At 43.7% G+C, this 19,925-nt stretch overlaps 1 long non-coding RNA gene across 1 annotated transcript; it reads right to left on the bottom strand.

Moving 5' to 3' along the window:
* Positions 1-14,776: 14,776 nt before the first annotated feature.
* LOC147849684 (uncharacterized) lies at positions 14,777-15,775 on the bottom strand. The gene is made up of 2 exons (XR_015531731.1): positions 15,430-15,775; positions 14,777-14,898 (listed from the first exon to the last, which is right to left on the bottom strand). It is a non-coding gene; the product is annotated as an uncharacterized LOC147849684 (long non-coding RNA).
* Positions 15,776-19,925: the final 4,150 nt, after the last annotated feature.

Raw genomic sequence — 19,925 nt, 5'->3', positions numbered from 1 at the left:
TCAGTCCTAAATTGCTACATTTGCCGGAAAGATGGCCACTATGCTAACCAATGCCCAACAAAAGAAAAAGGCAAAGCACTGACAGTTAATATAGTCATGCCAGAAATATATCAGGTAACCACTCGTAGTAAGGGTAAACAATCAGAGTGGGAAGTGTAGGAGGCAGTAAGGAAAGCAACCAAACAATGGGTTGAGGAGGCTAATAACAACAATGTCGCCAGAATGTTGCAAGAAAGTGTCATATACACAGACAAGTTGGAGAGTCGGCTAGTTGAGCAAACGGTGGCAACTATAACAACTAAAGACAAGGCGACATAGAATGTCATGGCAGATTGCCAAGTGTCATTACCGTTGACTGGCTTGTTGAAATTCGTGCCTTGTTTTACTAAGAAAGTAGACACAATTATTGCACAGAATGGGGCAGATAAAGTGTCGGTCAATTATAGTAATCCGGTTACGAGATCGATGATGATGGATGAACAAAGTCCATCAATTAACGTGGTAATTCGTGGCCGGGAATTCACATCAAGTATTCTCGATGGGGGTTTGGGAGTTAATGTGATTAATAAACTCACATGCGATCGGCTTGGTATTACCAAATGGGATGATTGTCCCTTCTGGTTACGAATGGGCAACACAAGCACGGTATGATCACTTGGTCTACTTCGACAATTAGATATTATTATAGGAGGCCACACTTTTCAAATTTCCGCAGTAGTGCTTCATCTAGATGCACCCGATGCATATCCATTGTTATTAGGTCGCCCTTGGCTAAAAACTGCTAACATTAAATACAATTGGAACAAGAACACTTTGACATTCCGAAAGGGTAAGAACAAAATTCAGATGTCGACACAAGAAAAGGTTAGCACGACTCGGCAATGTTTACCAATCCATGCCGAAGCTGTAAACATGATGGAAGGATTGGATGATGCCGAAGAAGAACAATACTTCGAGGATAATCGAAAAATTATTCCACTATTCGAAGTCGACACCATATTTCGGTGAGGAGGTGAAAGAACAGGAGATTCCTGTCGACGACAAAACAATGAAGGAAATACGACTCCAACAAGAAGTTATGGAAAGGGAGATGCATGTATCCCAAAGAGTTTAGGCATTGGCATTGGAAGAATGAAATTTAGCTAACAAGGATGCCGAACCAAAGATGATTTTGATCGCTAAGGAAATGGAGTCGGCTGAAAAGGCTAAGATGACTGACCTATTAGGACAGTATAAAGATGTGTTCACATGGTCGTTTGAAGATATGAAGGGGTTAGATCCGGTGTTCTGTCAGCATCGAAATCAACTTACATAGAGATGCAAAGCCAGTACAATAACGGTGATATAGGCTAAATTCAAATTATGCAGTTAAAGTTAAAGAGGAAATCGACAAACTGCTTAGGGTTGGCTTCATTCGTCTAGTAAAAAAGGCAACTTCGTTAAGTCCAATAGTCATCGTACCCAAGAAAAACGGAAAGATTAGGGTATGTGTCAATTACAGAAAACTGAATGCGACTACGGTAAGAGATGGTTTTCGGTTACCATTTATTGATGGAGTTCTAGATGCGATGGCAAGCCACAAAATCCATAGTTTTCTAGTTGGATTTAGTGGATATAACTAGGTTTGGTGTAACAAGTGGTACACTGCTCGGGTATATAGTCAATCAAGAAGGCATCATAGTCGACCCAAACAAGGTTAAGGCAATCATGGATGCTCCACCTTTGACAACTGCCAAAGCCGTCAGTCAATTTTTGGGCCAGATCAGATGGCATAGTCGAATGATTCAGTATCTAGCAGATGTAGTGACACCCTTACATGCGGCCATTCATAAAGTGCCTTTTCAATGGATGACAGCTGACCAGGATGCATATGATTGTCTAAAGAAGATGCTAACTAAGTTTCCGGTCGTACAACCTCTCGATTGGAAGAAAGATTTTCATGTCTTTGTCGATGCATCAAATGTAGCAACTGGAAGTTCGTTAATGCAGCTAACGCAATCGAACTGGTACAGGTCAACTTACTAATGACCAAACGAAATTATTCGACAACCAAACGTGAGGCTTTCGGCATGATATATAATGTTAATAAATTCCTGGTGTCGAAACAAGAATTAACAGGAAAATTAGCCAGATGGACATTGCTGCTGCAAGAATTTGAATTTGACATAATTCACTGACCAGTGGTGCAAAATGTAGTAACCAACTATTCAAGTCGACTAGAGTCGGGTACAGGAGTAAAGGATGATTTTCCCGATGGTCAATTCTTCTGATTTGACATAGTGACGTCCATGGAAATGGATGAAGAGAAGGTAGATTTATGGATTACGGAAATAACAATCTTTCCTAGTAACGGATTGCCACCAGAAGGAATGACACTAGATGAATGAAAGAGGTTGGTGGTTCGGAGTCGGAATTTTTGTTTGTTAAACGATACATTATACCATAAGAGAGCAGACAACATATGGCGGCGCGCGGTTTGACAATTTGAAAAGGAAGTGGTTTTGCGTGAGGCCCATTACAATATTGTCGGAGGACATTATGCTGGGGAAATGATTGCCAGAAAATTTGGAATAGTGGTCTACAGTGGTGGACCACCACAAAGGACGCAATCAACTACTGTCGACAATGCAATTTATGCTAGCAGACCGGACAACCAACTGAAAGGGATTGAATGCCGCACCAACCGGTATTACCATGGGAGCCGTTTCAGAAATAGGGTCTCGACTTTGTCGGACCATTCAAGCTGGCAACTACAAGAACCGAAAATCGGTACATAGTCTTCGTTGTCATGGATGAGTATAATAGAGTAGAACCGAGACGAGACTAAGAACTAGGAGAGAAAAAGAACAAGAACTTGACTTATGATTTCGTAACTGGTGTTGTTCACCTTGATTAGAATCAAGGTGCCCCTAAGTATTTATACAAGAAGGTAGAGATATGTATGCTAGCTAGGAATAGAAGATCCATGCAAGCTAGGAATAGAGAATGCATGTATGCAAGCTAGGAAAAGAGAATGCATGTAAGCAAGCAAGGAATAGAGAATGCATGTAAGCAAGCAAGGAATAGAGAATGCATGTAAGCAAGCTAGGAATAGAGAATGCATGCAAGCTAGGAACTTCCAATGTTCAATCTACCATACATGAAGTTGGATTTTAATACAAGGATGCATCGATGGATGTAGCTTAGTTGGTAGGGTTGCCCAATGGAGACGCGAAGGTCTTGGGTTCAATCCCTACCTTCCACCGTGGTGTGGCATATGTCTATGACATTATTCTCCACGTAAGGCTGCCTTCGAAAATCCGCGGCCGACGTCTATGGGTATCGCTGATGAAAAGCTCAAACCACCTTAGGAGTTGGTTCCCACATGGCATCCGAAATGGGGTAACCTTTCCATGATACCAAATATTGAAGTCATCGTTGCCGCAAGCGGGAGTCGAGGATCTGGTCAACCTTGTACTCCTACCCTATCAATAATTCCACGGGTGGCGGTGGAGGAGCTTGTCATCCCGGAATTCGAGAAGGATGGTATAGTTCAAGGAGAGAGACATAAAGGAAAACATTGTGAATCATGAATGCTGGGGGAAGCGCTAACCGGAATGCAATTGGGTTGATTCGCTCGATGATACGGAAGGCGCCTAGCTTTGTGTAGTCTAGCTTCGTGCAGGGACAGGTGGTGGTGATGTGGCAGCGTAGCAACCAAACCATGTCACCAATTGCAAAGGGTGGCACAACCAAGTGATGATGGTTAACATGATCTTGATATTGTTTGCCAGCAACTGGAGCTCAAGGGAGAGGTCATGATGAACATCTTGTAAAGTGTGGGCACACATCTCTACGGACGGATTGACGGAAATCACAAGAATGGAAATGCTGAAATGAGGGTAGAACCCATAGTTTGCAAAGAGTGGGGAAACCTTAGTGGAGGCATGGATACTATTATTGTAGGAAAATTCCGCCATGGCAAGGAAGTCCACCCAATCCTCTTGTTGGTAGCTTACTGTACACTAGAGATATTGTTCGAGGATTTGGTTGACTCTTTCGATTTGGCCATTAGTCTTCCTAGTTCAAGTAACAATTAGAACTAAAAGTAATCCTCCAATACATGTCTTAGTACTCCTACATCCCGGAGCCAATTCTTGCTTCCTGGATAAGGATTTTGTCGAAGCTCACTAGATATCCCTAAGAAAACTCCCTTGTCTAGCTTCTATAGTACTTATTGATGGTTGCTGCTTACGGAAATATCATAGAAGAGTCAAAGCCAATTAATGTTGTCCTAAATAAATTGGCATGTTTAGTATCATTTAATATAATTAGTAGTCTAGAGCATCCGATTGTTTTGGGGTTACCATGGTTTGAATTACACAATCCGGGCGTAGATTGGAGAACAAGAGAAATAGGGTATCGAAAACCTCGAGGATCTACTCATAAGATTTCAACGATTTCGCTACATCAATTGCATGAGGAAGGACGCTAGGAAGAAATGTTTGTATTTGCAAGTATCAGTGAAACCTTCCAACACCACTAAGGAGGAGTTAACAATTCAACTTCCAAAGAAGTATAATTAGTACATCAACATTTTTGATAACGTAAAAGCTAGTACTCTTCCTCATCATTGACCATATGATTGTTCCATTGACTTACAACCCGGAAAAAAACCACCATGGGTACCGATCTACAACTTGTCATCAACCGAGCTTGAAGTTCTCCAAGCTTGAACTCCTATGCCGAACATGTTCAACAACTGCGATTGAAGTTCGCAATGAAGGGCCTAGGTCTTGCTCGGCACATTCTCAAAATGAAGATTAGTTGGCTCTGGAATCAACGACAACTATTCTTGTCTCAAGCCAACTACATTAGACGTGTCTTAGAGTGCTTCAACATGCAATTGGCCAAATTCGCCTTGACCCCGCTCCCCATTCATCTTCGGTTATCTCAGAGAGATTGCTCGACATCCAGTCCGGAGGGGGAAGCTATGAAGTCGGTACAAATATGCACTGACAATTGGCTCCTTGATGTACGCGATGGTCGTGACATTGCCTGACATTGCCTGACATTGCTCATGTCGTAGGGGTCGTCAGTTGATTCATGCACAACCCAAACCGATCGCATTGGAATGCAGTTAAGCATGTATTCAAATAACTGGTGGGCACACAAGGCCTTGGCATCCTCTTCAGCCCGAACAAAAACTCAAGCATAGTCGGTTACACCGACTCAGATTTCGTTGGCTGTTTGGACAGTCGAAAATCAACAACCAGATACTGCTTCAAATTTGGCAATGCAAGAATTTTGTGGAAATTAAAACTTCAGATGCACGACCACTTCAACGACCGAGATAGAATATGTAGCGATGTTTGATGTGGCAAAAGAGGTTCTATGGCTCGGTCGATTAGCGTGTACGTTTTGACAAGCTAAACCCAATTTGGCTCTAGTTGTCTACAACGACAATCGAGGTTTTGTTGCCCTGTCGAAGAATCAGGTGCATCCCAACGCCTCCAAGCATATCAATGTTCGGTATCACTTTGTTCGGGACTGTGTAACTTCAAGGAAGCTCGGCCTTGAGAAGATCTCCAATGACCAATAACATATCATATGGAATGACCAAGTGCCTCGCAATTGATCGATTCTAGTCACTTCAGCACCAAATGGGCTTAAGGAGCAATCTGTACTATCAAGTCGGACAACAGAGATAGCTTTGAGCATCTCCTTGTATAACTTGTATCTTTTGCTTTATATTACAGGTCTCTCCTTATTGTGTATATGTTCATTATAGGGGAGTATCGAATGTGGGTGTCTAATGTTCACACTATCCCTTGGATAATCTCAGATGAGGATATTTATGTAAATATTTCAAAGGGCAGTTGCCCTAGCCCAGTTAGTATATAACGGGCTTTGTAACCTAGCTCATAATGTTATTGTTGTTGTTGTTAATTGTTGCTATTGTTAGAGAGTTGTTGCCTCCATTGTATTGTAACCATTGAATAAGAACTCTTACATTGTGTGCCTCGTTGTCTCTCTTTGTCTCATTCTATGTTTTGATCTTGCCTTCACTTGTGCACTCGATGATCATCATCTCAAGGTGTTCTTGATGTTTCTGCACTGACGGCCTTAGTTCTCAACAAGCCTCACGACCTTCCTAAAGACTGAGACCCTGTTAATGGGCATTCTTGTTCTCGAACTTAATGTCGATCTTCTCCCAGAGGACATATGCCTTGTTCTCTTCATTGAAGTTGGTGTATAGAATCATGTCTATAAAAAATCTTACGTATGCGGCCACCTTCAGGTGCATGATTTCCCAAGTCGATGCATCAATCTTGTTCGGCTTGGTCTTACCATACTGCACTGGCAACCATAAATCTTTGCACACCAACATCTTCCTTATCTTCAACTTCCACACTGAATAGTTGGGGCCGGTTAGTTTGAACATGCCGCCAAATGAGTGATACCAGTTTGATGAGATCGAAGCTGGCCACAACTGGTTCTAGACTCACGTATGAGAGGTGCAAAGATTTAAACTGACAGAAAACAGAAAAACACAAATACAGAAACAAGGTATTTTAATGTGGAAACCCTAACAGGGAAAAATGACGGGGGTCTCCGAACTATTTCACTATGATATGAGAGGAATACACTGAGACTCCTAGGCAGCAAGCAACCTTGAGCTCGTCTTCTTCGCCTGATGGCGGTTACAACAGAGACACAACATGACACAAAACACACACACACTCTCTCTCTGTCTCATGCTATGTCTGCTATAGAGACAACGACCTCGCACACGCTATACAAACTAACTCCACACAAGATCCTATCTACTTCCTTGCCACAAGCTGACTCAGACAACCTTATTGTCTTCAAGCTTAAACTTAATATCAGTTATTTTTAGGTACTTGAAGTAACCATATAAGTTTAACTTATGTATAGTTAAATATATAAACATATTTATGTATTTATATATTTATTCTATTGTTGAATCCTCTCTTATATTGTTCAAGAGGACCTTATTTAAACAATAAAGTGACATTTGGAGAGTCCATCATTTGTGCTGAGAGACATGAGTCAAAACACATCATTTTCTATGAGCGAATATTCAATGTCAACACAATCAGCTAAGGTCTATCATCTCCTCAAACTCCTCAAACTCTTGAGCTAAGTTAGGCATATTTCGTTGATGAGTACGACTACAATGTGGAGATAGCCAATGAAGGGAACATCAATCAAGCTACCACAACTGTTGTAAGTAGTGCACAGACTGGCATTCTTGAATTAAATGAGGTTACAAATGTATGTGTAGAAGATATTCGGTCGTCAAGCCCTATGCATTTTATGAGGGTTCCATGGCAAATACGTCGAGATAGGTTTGACCTAGTAACATTAGAGAGACAAGTGTCATTATATGTCTCCAAGTCATGTTGTGCATGTGGGTGCATGCCCATGTTTGGGAAGGATAAGTTAAGGGCATTGCAATGTTACTATTTTTCACTCACTGATGATGAGGAAGACACGTATCTTGTGACACACATGCAAATGGAGTCTGACTTATCAACAGACATCTCGATATGTTTTGAATATTATCTATATAGCTCACAACAATGTTGTAGAGTTGCATTTAAAATTTCTTTATGTGTTAGCAACGTGAGATTACATAGAGTGCAAAAAAGAGTTCGCAATGATGATGTCAATATCAATTGCAGAAATGTTCCAAGTATGAAAGGGGTAGTTGGAAGACATGCAATCGGTTGGATGAAGAACTACTTTAAACTTAATTGCGAAGTAATGCCAACTAGATTGCATCTGTCAGATAATTACACTCAACAAGAAGTATATGATGCTTACAAATCGGAAATGTATACGTCAAGTGATAAATACGTCACCTACAACCAGTTTACAAGATTGTGGACAACACAATTTACTAATGTTATTATACCTTGGAAGTACGCATGATGTAATATTCGATATGTGCATACCTCAAGAGCTCGACTAAAGGTGCCAAAATAACAAAGGAAAAGAACATCCATAGAAAATTGCTACAAGTCCATCGCAAAGCCCAAGTATTGGAGCGAAAGAAAGCGATGCAACATAGAGAGAAGTCATTGAATAGGGAGAAGTCATTAAAGAATCTAGAACAATACATGTGTCTAGTGATCGATGGTATGGACCAAACAAAGACATGTCTACCTCATATTAGAAGGATTCCTAAAGACGTTAATCACGAATGTCTCATTTAGATGTGCAGTTGGTGGGTTGCATGGCTTATAATGGGATGATTAAACCCCATGTCTTCATTACTTACCCAAATGTCCAGAACGACCCCAACCTAACAATTATTGTGATTTAAAGGGTTTTGATGTGGTGGGGACACCCCTTGCCCCTATTCTCTACATTCAATTAGACAATACAGCTTGGAGAACAAGAATTAAACTGTCTTCGGATATCTTAGTGTTTAGGAAAGTGAAAGTTAACTTCCTTTTGGTTGGTCACACACACGACCATATTGATTAGATATTTAGTAAATTCTCGAGACAATTGTCTTGATATGATGCTTTCACATTACCAAAGTTATTTGATGTCATTTGTGAATCATATACGTCACGTCTGAATGTGATCTATTAAAAGAAGATATATGACTTTAGGAGATATATATCAGATGGTGGGGAGGCAAATGTTAAAGTTTTAGCTCAATTAAACAATATAAGCTTCAATCACATTTTCTTGATAAAGAAAAATGATATAATCGGTTATACATTGTTACATGCAAAGCAATATTCATCTTCGCCATCATGGGAGCCTGAAGGCGGTTGCTAGTTCTTGCTTCATATGCCATCTGTAACTACTGTTTATGGTGCAAAACAAATGCCTATTGAGACTAAAAATGAAGTGCACAGTGAGTTGGTAGAAAAACAACAAACTTTTGGATGAAGGCCTTAAAAGACAAAAAGAAGCATATTGACTGTTACCCGGTAGGACAAATGTGACAAGGTTGGAAACAAATTAAAGGGAGCCGAGCACTAGCAGCCAAACAAAGGGAGCCGATTATTAAGGAAGGAACGGTTGGAAAACGTCAAAGATAAGGGGACTATATATATAATTGGTATTAGCAAACACAAAAGCGGGAGAAATGGAGGACTAGGACAAGAATAGAAGAATAGAGAGTGAGTGAGTGTTTACCGATAGTATTCGGTACTTGTAATTGTGTGCACACATTTCTAATGAAATATATTTGGTGGTTAACTTTAGTGTGATGTCCCTTTTTATATTGATATATACACATATATCTACATAAGTTCTATATGTATAAGAGGATTGATTGTGGCCAATCCCACAACATATCTTTCTTATATTTCAATGGTCATAATTCCATCCCCGTGGAACAATCTAAATAAATGGTCCAGAGCACCGGGACATTCATATACCCCCCTGAGTGACTCGGCCAACAATCCCAGTGGGACACTAAGACCTTAGCTCTCCTTCACACCAAAATACCTTGACCGGATTACTCAGGAAGGGTAATTGAAGGTGTTTTCTCAGGGAGGGAGTAACATTGAAAATGCAAAGAAGTATGTTGCACAACAAGATACCTCATGGTGGGATGTGTTCTTTTCTGATCAACAAGGAATTATTTATAATTGTGTCACTAGTAATTGGACCTTGCAAATGCAATTTATGTGGTCTATATAACACTTTCGTGGTTCTAAATCGCCACTTCATGCACCTAATGTGAATCTTGACAGTTTGATGCATCCACAACAAAGAGACATTTATGTGGGACCAATAATGATAAAAGTAGTGGAAGCCAGGTGGCCGGGAAACTTACAAGAATTGAAGGTTGGGATGTTAATTTCTATACTTGCAGATGACAATGACCCAAGGCACCAATTCTAGATTGGTAAAGTATTGGACGTGGTGATGCATGAAAACGAAAATCAAATCAAGTCTATAAGGGTGCATTGGTACAACACTCGAAGCAAGAATGCATTTACAGGAAAGTATACATTGGAGATGATGGAATCCCTAATGTCAAGAGGAGATAGAAAGAGGAAAAGAAATATTCGTAACACATCGACCCTTGACATTATTGAGGTGGATATCATTGTGTACGACTTTACATTGACAAAGGTTGGACGTTTAAGGAAGTCAACAATAGACATAATAAAAGAGAAATTGCCAAGTCTACAAGGCTTCTTAGATCGAAGCCGAACAAGATCTTGTACACATAATTTGGAGTCACAACATTTGGTTTTAGATGAAGACAATGCTTTGATTGGTACATCTAAAGATGATGAGGAAAAGTCACCATTGTATATTAGCTATAGTGGCGATTCTCATGATATGAGTGATGATAGTAATGCAAAAACTCGTGAATGTATTTTTGGCATCAAAGTGTAACAAATTTAAGCTTGTAAGAACTCGAATGATATAAAGGTTCAATGTTTTTTAATCTATTGCTCCCTATAAATATTGTTTGTTTGCTCCCTATGAAGATTGTTTTTTAATCTATTGCTCCCTATTTGTTTTGCTCTCTCCCGAGTACTCTATATTCTTTGTGTGTTTTCCATTGATTCTCTATGTTTTGTTGCTATCCGGTCGATCCGTTGTCTCTGCTTTAGCTTCCGCACACTAATCTTGACATGGTATGAGAGCGTGAGGGTTGAGAATCCTCTACTGCCGACAAGCGTTCAACACAGGCAAACCCTAACACCCAATTACGAATAGACAAGAAGAAGAAAATGGATAGAAGCATGGCAATCTCACTTCCAACTGAAAAGCTCGATCGAAGCAACTACGCATCTTGTTCCTACAATATGCACTAGTACCTGCTTGAGCACGTTTACTGGAGCTATGTGGAAAGAGTGAACGAAGTAGCACCAGATTCGGCACACAAGGGTTTTCCGGTATGGGAACAAGGATCAAGCCAAGTCTTGTACTGCCTTGCATCCTGCGTGCACGACCAGATGTTGGGCTACATTACGGATGCGAAGATGTCGAAGGAGGCCTAGGAAAATCTAAAGAAGATTTTCGCCACAAGTACCACGTTCCAGAAGTTGCAGCTCCGACAAGAAGTCAACAACATCCGACAGAGGGATATGACGGTGATGCCTACACCAACAAAATAAAGGAGATTTGTGATGCCCTAGCGTCCGTCAATGTGAGAGTGGAGAAAGATGGCATGGTACAGACCTGCCTGGGTGGTCTAGCACAAAGGTACGCGCCGATTCAGATGACCATTTGCACAAGGGAGAAACCTATGTCGTTTTTCGACCTCCAATCGATGCCTATGGTCAAAGAAAACCACATGGGTGCGTCAAGGAGCACGCAATCCGATAGTCGAATAATGTACATAGAGGCAGATCAGCCCCATGATCGTGGAGGACGAGGTGGATCGGCAAAGAATGGTGGTGGCCGACAATAGAAGAATCAAAGGCATAATCGACATGCCGAAAGAAATTTTGGACCCTCCGCGAGCAAGGGGAATCAAGGCAACATCGGGAACCGGCAAGAGAAAGCCGAGATGGAATGCTGGTATTGTGGCCGGAAGGGTCACCGACAAAGAGTGCTGGAAAATGAAGGCCGATTCGAACAAATACGGAACCGGAAAAGCCAACCAAGGAAGTTCGCAATAGTCGCACTATGCCTAAGGGTTGGAAGAACCGAGAACCAGAAAGGGGCCATCCTTTGTGATGAAGCACAAGGCAAAATCGTTGAACAAGGGCACCTCGAAATTGAATGAGGTGTGGTATGTCGACTCCGAAGCGTCGAATCATATGTCAAAACAAGAACAACCAAGAGTCTTCGAAACTGGTGACGACACCTCGCATCCAATCGAACATGTTAGTGATGTCCCCCAGAGCCATGTTGGACAGAAGGGGAGACTTATGAATGTATTGCAGGTCCCAAAAATCACAAAGAACTTGGTGTTAGTCGTACAGATTGTCGACCAAAGGATGCAGGTCCAGTTCACCCATCTCGAGTGCTTCATCAAAGAGGAAGGCCAAATCATCGTGCAAGGGCATAGAGAAGGGAGGATGTTCATCCTCAACACGAATGATGTTGGCAACGCTCTATTTGCCAAAGACAAAAAAGTCAAATATGACATCGACTTGTTTCGGTAGCATTGTCTATGTGCATGTGCCGGATGAGTAGAGAATGAAGTTGGACGCTAAGTCGGAAAAGTGTATCCTGGTCGGCTACTCACATGAACAGAAGGGGTATAAGTGTTATAACCCTCGGACCAAACAAGTTCGAGTGAGCCGAGACATTGTATTTGACGAGTCGGCATCTTGGTATGCTCTTTCGACCCCGACCCCGACCCCGACCCCGAACATATTTGACCTCTCGATCACTGAGAATGAGGGCAATGAGCCCGATATGATTTGGGAAGAAGAAGAAGAAGATTTCGGCACTCATGAAAAGTCAGTTCGATCTCATTTCGGCTGAGTGGGCCCAATGAAGAGCTGAGTCGAATGACCAGTTGAATGAAGAGCCGACCAGCAGTGATGACTTGGTGATGCACTCCCCACGCAAGGAAAAGGGAGATGGAGGTGTTGGAGTACAGCACGGATAAGGGTGCATCATACCGAGGATAATCTGACACTACGTTGATCGACACGCCACAAGAGGCCTGTGATACGGTATCGTAGTGTAAATCAGACACTATGAGAAAATTGGATTTTTGGTCCCTTCGGATGGGACGAAGCAGACCCGCCAAGAGCCGGATGAAGAAGGCCGGTGAGAGTCGGTAAGAACCGGATGAAGAGTACCCGGTGAGAACTGGACGAAGCAGACCGGCAAGAGCCGGATGAAGAAGGCCAGTGAGAGTCAGTGAGAACGGACAAAGCGGATGGGTAAGGAGGGCCCGCTGGGGAGAACCGGTGAGAACCGGATAAAGGAGGAACCGGCAAGGAGGACCCGGTAAGAACTGACAAGAGCCGGATGAAGAAGGCCGGTGACATTGTCTCACCGGATGGAGAGAAAAATTTGTAAATAAAAGAAAAGATCGTTACATGCATAGGGCAAGACTCAAACCCTATACCTCCATGCAGACAAACCCCAACCTTACCATTGTACTATCTTATCCTAAGTGTTCTAAATATAGATTTAATATGTATAAGACCTTTATTTACGCCTACTTTTATTAAAAGGTAAGTCATGCATTTTTAGAATGCGTGAATACTTTAAGAAAAATGTACACCAATAAAAAATTACTCGTGCACATCTAGCGAGCATGAGCACTATATTTAGGAAATAAAAGCATAGTGTAAAAAGGCAACTCATGCACATTTAGTGTGCATGAACACTTTAGAAAAAGCATGAAGTTATGCTTAACTTCTTCCATCCTTATATAAGGAGGAGAGAAAGATGTATGATGTTGTTGATTATTTTACAAGGATTGATCAATCTAATATATTCGTGGGATTCACGAGTTCATCATCAAAATTCTCTTTCTTACAATCTAAATATTTACTAAATACACTAAAAATGTGGGATTCATAAGTTTTATTTCTTACTTCTCTTTCTAACTATTCATAACTAGCCTTATATTGTATTCTTCTTTGTCCTAGTCCAAAACCTTATTGGTGCCCACCCGACTCACACAATGATCCGGAGCCGAAAGGCACGACACAAGTTGGTGAACCCGACATGAAACCGGGTGGCAAGGAGATGGAAATTCAACCAGAGGCTAACAACATGATGGCGATGTTTGAGTGAATGCTACAAGAACAACGCACGATGTAGAGCGGTTGGTGCAATGGAACGGGCAATTCAACGGGAAAGACGTTTCGCAAAATTTGCGAGATTACAAGGCGGAAATGCTACGGTGCGGGATTTCGGAAGGACTGCAAGTGGCATCCTTCAACCGGGTGGCGACTGACGGGCTTCAAGGGAGTATCCATGGGATACGGCAGCAAAATCCGATGTGGGAGGCATTTGAAGAGGCGTTAAAGACCACATTCGCCATCGAGGACTCCTCCAAGGCAACGAGGAGGTGATTCGAAGATTGGGTGGAAACACCGGATAAGGGGATGAAGGTCCTCGATGTGTTTTCATCATTGGAAAGTCAATTCGGGAGTTTGTCTGCGACAGATCAAGCTATCTTCGCACCGAACAAAGTGATCATGTTCCTACGAGCCATGGACATCTGGGACCGGAAAGATCTTGGAGTGCTTTTTGAGGACACGACCACTAAGAGTGGCCTCACCGAAACATGGGAAAGCGTGCGGGATATCGTCGCACAATACACGAAGAGGGGGCAATGACTTGCTAACGAAGAAAAGAGGGTTTCAGAACCGATTCCGAAACCAACATCCGGACTAGAAGACCATCAACCGCGGGCTCAAGAGACTACGACCAAGAAGGGAATCGACGCAACCACGGTGGAGCAGTTGCTAAAGGAGATGGAGAATCTAAAAATCGTGAAGGTGAAGAAGTCAGATGACCGTCCCACAAGTTCCAAGTATATGGACTGTCGATGTATATGGTGTGATAGCACCAAACATGATCGGAGGGATTGCGATGAGCACAAGGAGGCGTTACGACGAGATCTTATCTACTACGAGGGAAATCGGATCCATTCGATGGACTCTCACAAGCCACTCCAACCGAACTTCCAGAAAGGTGGTGTCGCGGAAATCCGCGCGTGCATGTAAGATTAGGCGGGACCACTGGGGTCTTGAACTAGGGAGTAAGATGGGAATTGGGAGCTTAACCCTTACGAGCTTTCAAGCACAAAAGAGGAAGAACAAGGCGCGAAGATTGACAAGAGAATGGGCTAGACCGAGCCAAGTTTCACCAAGCAAATTCCATTACCAAGACACACAATGATTTACAATCGCGGCCATATATGCCTGCTCAAGCATAACTAGACAAAACCCTAACCGAATAGTAAAGTAGGAGAAGAATGAAACCCTAATGGTCTACCCAAAACAACAAAATGGTGACCATCTCAAAGTGAAAGCCCTTTATAAAACAGGGTTTGATTACAATGGAGAGGGACGGAAATGGGAATTCGTGACGACGATGACCACGAAACACGAGCACACCAAGCATAATCTCGAACACAATGAGAGCATGAGCACACCACATGAACCGAGAACCATGTACCGCGAACGGCGAGCTCACGGACTCGCGACGACGAACGCGGGCACCAACACCATGGACCAAGAACCACCCGAATGGCGAGCACACGGGTTCGCAACAACGAATGGAGTGAAGGTACGCCGGACCAACAAGCCTCGGGCTCACAAGCACCAACACCATGACAAGGCCACAGACACACCTCAAGATGAGAATGTGAATGAGAGAGATCAAGAACCCATAAGAACAAATGAGCAAGAAAAGAAGAAGTATTGAAACCTTAAACCCTAGCTAGAAGAAGACGAGAAAGAACTCATTCCCCTAAACCCAAGAGAAGGTAGAGATCTAAGTAAACAAGAAAACCCTAAACCGAAACCCTAATGGTGCCATCCCCCAAACTCTAGAAAACCCTAGAAATTGAAGAGAAGAAGATAATTCCTCAAACCCTAACTACCTCTCAAACCCCAAAAATGGCCGACCCTCATGAGCCCCTCTCGACCTTTTTTTATAGCTAAAAAAGGAAAGAGTTCCCCACGTCGTCCCTTCAATACAAACGGAATAAAATTCCTTAAATCACACTACACCCTCTACTTGGACCCGAACCATGTACCTTAAGTTAGGGGATAATACATCTATCCACTAGCCCTTTCACTCCCTATTATTTATATAATAAGTAAACATCTAGAAAACCATACTCTCTCTCCTCCTTACTTTTTACCTCTCCTCTCTCTTACTTTTTACACCAAACCCTATACCTCCTTTTCACCCTTCCTTTTCCCTTTTCTTTTGTATGTGCACAACTAGTTTCCTTTGTGTGCACACACATTGCACATGCACATTTTAACTCCCCTTTCGTCGGTTTTTCCCACACTCAAGCACGCCACATCACGACAGCGGCATGAAGAACATCCTCGAGGAGGAAATAGCAACGAAAGGTAATTATGCGACAACTGCGGGAATAAGTGTGGGTGAGTCATTGGGAGCAAAGGCGTCTTTTTGGCCGAATGTGCTAGAAAACCCCGAGAAGACCGACTCCAATGAGATCCGAAGCACCGCGGAAGGCATCCGTGAAGCTAGGGGATGGGAGTGTCCCGTCAATAAGAATAGCGTGTATGCCTTATTCCAATTGCATGAAGTGTATGTAGACGAGAAACGACGGTGCACGAATGAAGCGGCTAGACCATCAAAGACACCGGAAAGCTGGAACTCCGGAGGGAAGGGAAAAGAAAAGACGATTCTGGCATTCAAGCTCGCCACGGACATAGAACAACAAATAGACTTGAAAAAGGTGTTCGAGGAGAGAATCCTCGATAGTCGGGTAGAATTTTCGCTTCGGGAATTACTCGGAATAGCGAAGAAGGAGTTGCACGATCTTCTTGTGGATCTAGGGAAGAGAAAAAGACAAAGTAGGGAGGAGAACACTCCAAGGGTAAATGCAAACATGGTTTTAATGAATGACACCGAAGTGGAGGACAAAATTCTTAACTCCCACTACACAAGGCCACACTATGCACGTGCAACTACGGAGACTCCGGTCCGAATCGGCAACATCAAAGAGCCCATGCTAGCATTGATTGATCACGGATCGGAGATCAATTTGATGTCCAAGGAGTTCTATCGGAAGGGGAAGTGGCCTATTAACACTAACCATGGGTGGAAGATCTGGTCAGCCACTAAAGTGACGAAAGATCTATTTGTAGCTTGTCCGGACGTGACGGTGAAGATCGGGGATGTCGAGATCGACCAAAATTTCTTCGTACAAGACGAGGTCTCACATTCCGTGATTCTTGGGCAACCCTTTATCACGGCTTCATGGAAAGAGACAAAGGTGCTCGATAGCGGTGTGGCTTTTGCACGAATTCAAAGTCAAAGTGGAGGGAAATCCGTCAAAATCCTAACTGTGTCGTTAAATCATGAAAGGAACAAGAGAGAGCTCTTGTCCCAAACAAGGATGGATTTTTAGAGTGGATTGTTGCGAAGTGGGGAAGTGATAGTCCGAGAAGCCCTGATACCCCACACAGGAAGAAAACTCTCGGAGCAAAACAAGTACGAATCAGTCCGGATGGGGCATCTACGTACACGGCCGTAACCGGAGGAAAGAAGAAAGAATACCGAAAAGTAGAGGATAAGTTGCGGTCGGCATCAATAATAAAAGAAGACGAAGAAATCGTGGCGGTAGTCGAAGAAGTGTTCTATGGGACCACGCTACAACGGCTTGAAGAACTTGTGGAGGATAAAAGCCAAGGAGACCGGGTAGTCCCGGTGGAATCGATCAAGATGTACGAAATCATTGCGAAAATGGGGCCGAATGCGCTCCACAAAGAAGAAGCAATGGTAAGTATGAAATACAAGACCGTGGAGAAGAAAGTGAAACCGGCTGCGGGACCGTTACCCGCTGATAACGAGCAAAAGAGGAAAGAAATCTCGGGAGATCCGATACTTCAGAAGTCCGTGGATATCAAACATGCCTTCACGGATGAGACCCGGAAGAAACTTCGGATGGGTGGAGGTGGTTTCCTTTTACAAAATGAAGAAGAACGATTCTGTGGGATGTTGGAACAACATGGGAAAGCATTTTCATTCACATCGAAGGAGATAGGGTGCGTTGATCCGAAGATAGTGGAGCCGATGGTTCTCTTCACGATTGACCATGTGCCATGGTGTTGTCCACCGGAATAGTAACCGACAGACAAGAGCGCAGGAATACAGAATAGTATAATATTGCAATGCATGTAACAGTTCACGCGGGAAGCTTGAACGGCTAAAAGACCCTGCATATATAAAGGGCAGAAAACCTCTGATAGAGGGAGCGTGTAATTTTGATTGTAAGAGGCGTATCGTAATAGAGTTCTATCTTCTCTGATATCTGTAGCTACGGCTAATCTACTGTGTGTCTATAACACCTGAGAGTGTAGGAGTAAGTAACGGTGTGTGTGTGAGCCCACTGTCAAAATAGCTCGGTTGTAGTCGTCTCCCTTATACGCTGCTAAGTTATGGGGAATATCCCACCAAGTATTACGCACATACGCTACCATTCGTTGTCACATAGTTACTTGGAGGTCTAGGTCGAAGGACTGACCATAGACCGTGTTCCTAGTCGGTAACACTTTTGGCACGCTTGGTGATCTGTGTCTTCTCACAGACGAACAACAACGAATGGATGTTTAGCCACAGACGCCCCAGAGAACCAACACAACCAGATCGGCCAGTCACAAGGTCCATCACACGCCAGACAGAGGAACACGCACAACAGAAGCCTCGCCTCAGCGACCTCAACACTACCTATCGTGATCACAAATGTGATTTCTTGCTCTCTAAATACCTCGAGGATACGCGGGGAGCACGCTCACCACAACAACATTGTGGTCTTTCCCGGCCCGTCGTAGCCCCCAGCATGGCCTTTGCCTATCCTCGCTTTAACGGCGAAACCGACGCCACAACTCACATTCGCCTGTTCCTCAATGTCTGGAATGCAAACCACATGGCGCAGAGCCTTTCTGAGGCGGTAGCGCACCAGTCCAAAATGACGGAGTTCAGGTTAACATTGGATGGGCGAGCTGCATTTTGGCATTCACAGATAGATCTGCCATCAATCACGACCTTTGACCAGCTGCAGTCCGCCTTTTTGCGGTTCTTCTATCGGAGGGTTCCACAACGCGAAATCGTCGGACAGTTCTACACAATTAAGCAGCTACCGACCGAGACGATCACAGACTTCAGCTTACATTTCCAAAATTTACGGCGAAAACTAGAACAGGGCTCCGCGGAGGACAAAGCTCGGGATACATTTCTGGCGGCATTATGCCGACCCATACGGAAAATGCTCAACAACAATAGCGTGAAAGGGGAGACGGTGGATATGGTCATCGAACGAGCGTTACAGCTCAAGCTGGACGACGAAGAGGAAAGGTTTTCTATGTCCTCATTATGACAAGCGTTACCTCTGGACGAGGAACGATAGTTTCATCAAGCAATCCAGTGCATGATTTTCTTGAACTCGGGACATTCCGTAGTGGAGTGCAACATGTGAATCCACTGCCCAATCTGTCACTCGAAGGCTCACACAGTCGAACAGTGCGAATACAATATGCTGAACAGAGCCGCTCCCACAGTATGCAGCATGGACACACAACGTCCCCCACGCCGTCCTGAACAAAGGAGGCAAGAAGACCGACCACAGTATATGGATCGCAACCCACATGACGACCGACACTACCGGAATCACCAGAATCACAACGATTCCGAGGAATACAAGCCAAAGGATGAGGACTACCGTGGTCCCCCTCGATATGCTAAAGGGGGTTGGCGCTATGAGAATCACCGGCCAACAAACAAACGTGGCAGCTTCAATGGATCTCATGGAAAGCATCGACAATATCGGGACCACCGACGATATGAAGAAAGCTCAGACGATCAGCGGCACCAAGAACCACGCCGGGGCCAACAATAACCACTGCGTATGCTCCGACAAACGAGGCTGGACCGTGAGGAGCAAGTCGCGCCGGGGGATCGGCACACACCACCAGGCGCCGAGAAGGGCGAATCGAGCATCCATTGTTTTGTTTGTCAGCAACCCGGACATTATGCCACGCAATACCCAGTACGCAAGGGCAAGGGGCCTGTCATCAATACGATTATGGTGGAAGTGCAGCAAGTCATGACACGCCAACAAACGAAAATGGTTGATTGGGCCGCGCAAGATGAGATACGACGACAAGCCCAGGCATGGGTTGAAAAAGCAAACGCGACAAATACGGAACGCATGCGGAAGGAGTCCGCGAACACAATGGGGCTAGTGGAGGACGAAGGACCAGCCTCGAACCCCATTTGGCAAGCACTGGCAGGCTGCGAGATAACGT

Source organism: Azolla caroliniana, unplaced genomic scaffold, assembly GCF_043228905.1.
Source record: "Azolla caroliniana isolate FFs.n. ecotype wild unplaced genomic scaffold, voAzoCaro1.0.p SCAF_22, whole genome shotgun sequence".
In the NCBI taxonomy this organism is placed as follows: Eukaryota; Viridiplantae; Streptophyta; class Polypodiopsida; order Salviniales; family Salviniaceae; genus Azolla; species Azolla caroliniana.
The sequence above is the reverse complement of the archived record's forward strand: the minus strand, read 5'-3'. Positions and strand labels throughout refer to the sequence as shown.